Genomic DNA, 6,873 nt, shown 5'->3' on the forward strand with positions numbered 1-6,873 from the left:
CTAGAGGGGCACTCCTTAGACCAGTGACCCTCCTTGTTGCATCGAAAGCAGGTTTCCCCTTTGCCAAAGTTGCCAGAAGCACCCTCCGGCAATCTCCTGGCCATGGTAGCCGCCAAGAATTGGGCATGTTCTCTGTCTCTGGCTTTTTCCTCTGCCTGGACTAAGTCTGTATTATTGAACACTCCGAATGCTGTCTCCAGTAATTGGGCCTGAGGTGTTTGGGGTCCCATTGCCAATTTCTGCAATTTCCTCCTAATATCTGGGGCAGACTGATTAATGAAATACATGTTAAGTATTGCCGCCCCTTCAATAGAATCAGGATCCAAATTTGTATACTTCTTAATAGCTTCTACTAGCCGGGCTTGGAAAAGGGCAAGGTTTTCTTTTTCTCCCTGAGTAATCTCCCTAATTTTTTGAAAATTTATTTGCTTTTGAAATGCCGTTCTTAGGCCTTCTAACAGGCAAATTTCCATATGGTCTCTCTTTTCTCTATCCTCACTCCTTTGATAATTCCATCCTGTGTTACTAGTTGGAACAGCAGCTGTTCCTGGGGAATAGTTTATGGGGTTATTGCTAGCCAAACTGTCCCCAAATTTTTGAGCGTGTTCCCATATTCTCCTCTTCTCCTCAGTGGTACAACAGGTAGAGAAGAGGATATGCAAATCACACCAAGAAAGTTCAAATTGCAGGGACAGATCCCTGAAACCCTCAGTAAACTTAGTGGGATCTTCTGAGCATCTCCCCAGTTTTTTTTTAATTTGGATGAGATCTGAAATGGAGAATGGAACATGCAATCTCCTTGTCCCAGCAGGGGAGGCAGGCATTTCCCTCAGGGGAAAAAGCCTTGAAGGCGCTGTGGGACCTGGAGCTTGGGGCTGAAGTAGATTAGACTGCAAGGCCAGGGCATCTGCCTGGCAAGGGAGATCAGCTAGTACCTGAGGAGGGGTAAAGGTCAGAGGGGAAGATACCCCAGAGACCCAAGTGGGTGCTACCTCAGAGAGAGGGACTAGGGGAGGAGATATTGCCATGGGGGCAGGGCCCGAGGCTGGAACTTGAGTAGGGATTGCCTTGGGGATAGGGCCCATGGTGATAGATGTTGCAGGGCCTGCAGTAGAGGCAGGGCGTGGGGTCCCTTCGGCTGGAAATTCCTTCCTCCTTAGTAAAGGAGAAGTTAGGAGTAATTGTTGGGAGACAAACAAAATAAAACAAGAAAGCAAAATATACAGAAAGTACCTGAAACTTTCCCAAATTCCCAGCGCCGAAACAATTGAAAGAATCTGGCACATGCTTCCGGATGGGGCATCCGTCCATGTCCTTCGACATGACCACTGGACCGAGAACCACCTGATAGCGTCAGGTTGACCAGGACAGTGTGACTGTCCGACTCACTGAGACCACTGGACCAAGCTGTCCGACCCACCGAGAACCACCTGATAGCGTCAGGTTGACCAGGACAGAGTGACTGTCCGACTCACTGAGACCACTGGACCAAGCTGTCCGACCCACCGAGAACCACCTGATAGCGTCAGGTTGACCAGGACAGAGTGACTGTCCGACTCACTGAGACCACTGGACCAAGCTGTCCGACCCACCGAGAACCACCTGATAGCGTCAGGTTGACCAGGACAGTGTGACTGTCCGACTCACTGAGACCACTGGACCAAGCTGTCCGACCCACCGAGAACCACCTGATAGCGTCAGGTTGACCAGGACAGTGTGACTGTCCGACTCACTGAGACCACTGGACCAAGCTGTCCGACTGGACCGAGAACCACCTGATAGCGTCAGGTTGACCAGGACAGAGTGACTGTCCGACTCACTGAGACCACTGGACCAAGCTGTCCGACTGGACCGAGAACCACCTGATAGCGTCAGGTTGACCAGGACAGAGTGACTGTCCGACTCACTGAGACCACTGGACCAAGCTGTCCAACCCACTGGGACCTGCTGAGGTCAGGCCCGAGAAGCACATCCAAAATGTTTGGAGAGCGAGGAGGGGGATTGGGAGAGGGGGAGGCTCACATACCTTCAGTCTTGGCTGGAGAAGAACTTGAGATTAGCAGTGCTTCCCGGTCAGGGAACCATAAATGATGAGGGTTTGGGGTGAGAGGTGCTCGACACCCCAAAGTACCGACACGCCGGGTCCTGCCGAAAGAATTCGACTCAAGCCTTCTCAGCCAAGGGAAAGGATAAAGTTTATTAAGAGTTAGCCAAATAAGCCTACCCCGAGAGATCCCACCCCTTGAGACGCCTGTAAGGAAAAAGGGCCAGACCCATCTGAGCTAGATTGGTTCTGACCTCCTTCATGGAGGCAAGATGGAGATTATATACACAAAGCTTGTGGGAGGGATTGAGGGGTGGTCTGGGGTGACCAGAAGAGGGGTCTAGGGAGGGACTTAAGGATGAGGTCAGACTCCCGGGTGGGGGAAATAGCTGAAGGCTATATGGAAATGACAACCCATCAAGGGCTGGGGTAGCAGAGCTAGGGTATAGATATTTTGATCAGGATTAAGGATGGGAAACAGGATTAAGGGTGGGAAACAGTTGACAATAGAGGACTGGGCAAGGTAGGCATTTGGGCTTAATGGTTATAGCCTCAGGCCAAGGCCAGGTCCAGTGGCAAGATTCAAGGAGAGTTCAAGGGTTCAAGGGGTTCCCAGAGACTGTGCCCTCATCAATGGCATCACCTCCCTGATGTTATCATCCTTTTTCAGAATGAAGGACAAAAAACAAGAACAACAAGCTTTGCTATCTTTTCATACCTATCATAACACTTAATGTTAATTGATAATTTCTCCATATTTTATCCACAAACTTTCACAGAGATTTTTTTTCCTCTCTATTGCCAAACTTCTTCTATGATACATACATTTTGTTGTTGCGGAGTCCATGAACCCAGCTGACATTTTCTTGCAAAGATTCTGGAGTGATTTTGCCATTTCCTTTTCTAGCTCGTGTTACACTTCGGGAAACTGAGGCAAACAGGATTAAGTGACCTGCCCAGTATTACAGAACTAGTAAGTGTCTGAGGCCAGATTTGAACTCAGGAAGATGAGTCTTCCTGTTTCCAAGCCCAGTGCTCTATTTACTATGCCACCTAGCTGCCTAGTATGCCTAGAAGCATAGATTTAATGACACAAATAGATGGAAATTGAGTGGTATACATGATCACTTTGAAGGCTGGACTCCAATCTCTCCCTACTCCCCCCCATCAATTAAATAATTTAGGCAATTAATTATTTTGCCCCTCCCCCATTTTAATTGGAATTAGGTCCATAACGTTTTTCAAGAATGAAGAATGAAAAGGATAAATGGCAGGTTTGTAAATAGTCATAGCAGAACAAAATTTAGCACCCTGGTACCTGAAAAGGTCAATATTCCAATAATTTTTAATTGCTACTTTTTTTTTTTACCAATAAAACAATTACTAGAAAAGTGCAGAATATTTTGAACATACTTGTATTTTGATTTAATTCAACACTTAGCAAAGACCAGTATGATAGACACTGTACAAGGAAGATAAAACCTGGTTCCTGCCCTCTAGGAGTTTATATTTTGTTTAGGGAAAGAGCAGAGGTTAGTAAAATGGTTTTTCCTATTTGTGATTTTGGGCTTTGTGTGTGTGTGTGTGTGTGTGTGTGTGTAGTATACGCATATTTATATAGACAAAAACAAATATGTGCGTACAAAAAACCAATAGTAGTTCATGCTCTCAAAGTACTTATATACTACTTGGGGTGGGGTGGGGTGGGGTGGGGAGGTCACAGCATGTACACATATCATTAAATATAAGAAATAAAATAAATAAAAGTAAGTTTAATGAGAGATAGAACTAACAGCTTGGATCAGACCATGTTAGAAGGTGACACTGGATATGAGTTTGCAGGAAGCTAGAGATTCTAAGAGGCAGAGGCAAGGAGTGAATGTATTCCAGCCAGGGCAAAGACAAGGAGACCGAAAGTAGGATATTGTATAGGGGGAATGAGCAATTAGGCCAATTTGACTGTACTATAGAATATGTGAAAGAGTTAGATCAGTATGTAATAAATTTGGAAAGGGAAACTTTAGCCAGATTGTGATAGGCTTTAAAAGCCAATCAGAGGAGTCTGCATTTTATCTGAGTGCCCTTATTTACTAAGCAATTGGGAGCCTCTGGAGCCTCTCTAGGAGGAGAGTGACATTGTCAGAACTGTGCTTTCCAAATATCACATTTGTGTGGTCTATGGATTAGAGAGGGGCAAGATCAGAGGCAAGAAGACCAGTTAGGAAGTTGTGGCATTTATATACTCTACAGGTGCTGGCATCCTGTTCAATATGGTCCTTGTGTGAATGAAGAGAATGAAATATATTGGGGAAAATGTTGCGGAGGTAGAATCTTAGCAAATAACAGGATAATGTGGTGTGGGAGGGTATGTTAGAGTTGAAAAAGAGCCTAAGGCAAGAGTTCTTAACCTTTTTTTTTTTCTTGTGCCCTGGACCACTTTGACAATCTGGTGAAAACTATAGACCCCTTCTGAGAATAACCTTTTAAATGTATAAAGTAAAATACATAGGATTACAAAAGAAATAAATTATATTGTAACATAGTTTAAAAAATATTTTTTTTAAAATGTTCATGGACACCAGGTTAAGAACTTCTGCTAGGGATTTTCTAGTCCAACTCCCTCATTTTACAGACAAGATAACTAAGGTAAACAGAAATGCAAAGGGATTTGCTAAATTCACACATATAGGTCACCACAGGTCCCATGCTAGAAGCCTGGAATCTTGATTGCAACTTTTTGTCACTATGATCTCTAAAAACCAATTAATCTGAATGATTCTATTTTACAAATGAATATCTCTGGTCATTTGATAGACTATATATACCTTAACTAGCAAGTTATTTGCAAAATGAACATAGATATTTTATAGACGATAAATGTATCTTTATTAAAATTATAGAGGTGTTATAGTTATACATCGCATGTGAGGTTTGACTGGATAGCTTCCAAAGTCCTTCCTCACTCTAAAGTTCTCCAATTGCCTGAAATTCTTCCATAATGTCAGGGAATTACTTTCACCAAGCTACTTCCTCCAGCAGAAAATAATCAGCCAAGAGGTGGCACAGCCGAGATTAGTGGCCAGAACTTCTGACTCTTTGTTCAGCACTCTTTCTATGATATTACAAAATAGCTTTTAAGTTCATGAAATATCAAAAATTTCCCCAAGCTATTTAACTAAAGGTGAACCTCCTTCACATGGCTTATTAATACTGAACTTCACTAATGAATTAGTACTATCCCAAGGACACTTGGGTAATTTATTGCAATGATCTCTTGCAAAGGTCATTCAGATAAATGATGTATTTGTTTTCATACTTTTTTGAATGTACATTCTCAAAGGATTTGTGATCCCACTGATTTAGCACTTCTTCCAAAAATATAGATCACAATTCATCTACCCCTGTCCATCTTATCTGACTCTTGTCCATATCTTCCCATAAATCTTTTATCCAATATACTGGGGGCCCTTTCTCTAAATTTCTTGCCATTGCGTTAGTATTAATGCAGTACACATGCTGTTTATTCCTGGTATTCGTTACCCCTTCCTCTCTCTACATGATTGGCTGACCTCCTTCTCCAGTTTCCTCTTTCTCTGACAATATTCTCGAAATGACTTCTCTTACATAACTGTTTCCTTGGATATATGTTTCAGGCTACTCACACCCACCATATACCTTTCTTTTGCCCTTTTTGTGCCCTACAACTAGGGACCATTTGCACTCATCCTGATCTATATCTTGCCACTGGACCCAGATGTTTCTGGAGGAGAAAGTGAGGCTGGTAAGTTTGCACAACCATCCCTTACATACAATTCACTTTTACAAATACAAATGACATATACAATTCACTTGAAAGTCATGGCATCACTTTCCTGATGTCACGGTCCTCTTGAGAATGAAGGACAAACAGAGACAATGACCTACAACTTCATCTTCTAAATACAAAATAGAAAGACTTTAAATTTGTTGGATTTAATTGATGCTCCTAAAACCTTATAATAATAATTTTGTCTCGTTTTTGGTATGGATTTGTATTTTCACTATTTTGAGTAACTCCTGGGGAGGAAATTCCTTTCACCAGTATAGATCAGCAACTCCTCCTTATCTTAGAGAGTTGTTCTAGGGGAATTACAAGTTAAATGACTTTCCCCACAGAGTTCACAGAGTTAGTATATGCCTGAGGCAGGATTTGACCTCAGGTTTTCCTTTTTTTTTTCTCTTTTGAGGCAATAAAGGTCAAGTGACATGCCCGGAGTCACACAACTAGTAAGTATCTAAGGCTAGATTTGAACTCAGTTCCTCCTGACTCCAAAGCCAGTGCTCTGTGCCACTTGCCCCAAACTCAGATATTCCTGACTCCAAATCCATCTCTCCATCTACTATGTCATATTACCTCACTTGATAATAATAATAATAATTTGCATTGTATTGAAAACAAGAAACCCCAAGAGACAGAGTTTTGGGGTAATTAATCAATTTGTTAATTAGACTAGTCAGCAATCAATGAATTTATGGTCAGTGGTTTCTCTCAATAATCCAAGATGCCCAATGATGATCCTGAGAGCCTTAAATAACCCTTCTGAAAGGGAATTCCCTTTACAAGTGAAAATCAACCCTGACTGGTGGACATTTAATGAGAAGATGGGCTGAAAGTCTTCGTGAAACTCAGCTGCCCCTAGCAATCTAGACAAAGAAATCCATCTCTACCCAGACCACTCTAGTTGGTTTTCTCTTTTGTGATCTGAGTCACTCTAAAATGCTAAGGAGGGGTTCAGGAATAGGTTCTTCTTTCCCCAGGGTAAGGACTCACCCAGAATGAATTTTGTTTA

The sequence above is a fragment of the Trichosurus vulpecula genome, chromosome 7 (genome assembly GCF_011100635.1).
Source record: "Trichosurus vulpecula isolate mTriVul1 chromosome 7, mTriVul1.pri, whole genome shotgun sequence".
NCBI lineage: Eukaryota > Metazoa > Chordata > Mammalia > Diprotodontia > Phalangeridae > Trichosurus > Trichosurus vulpecula.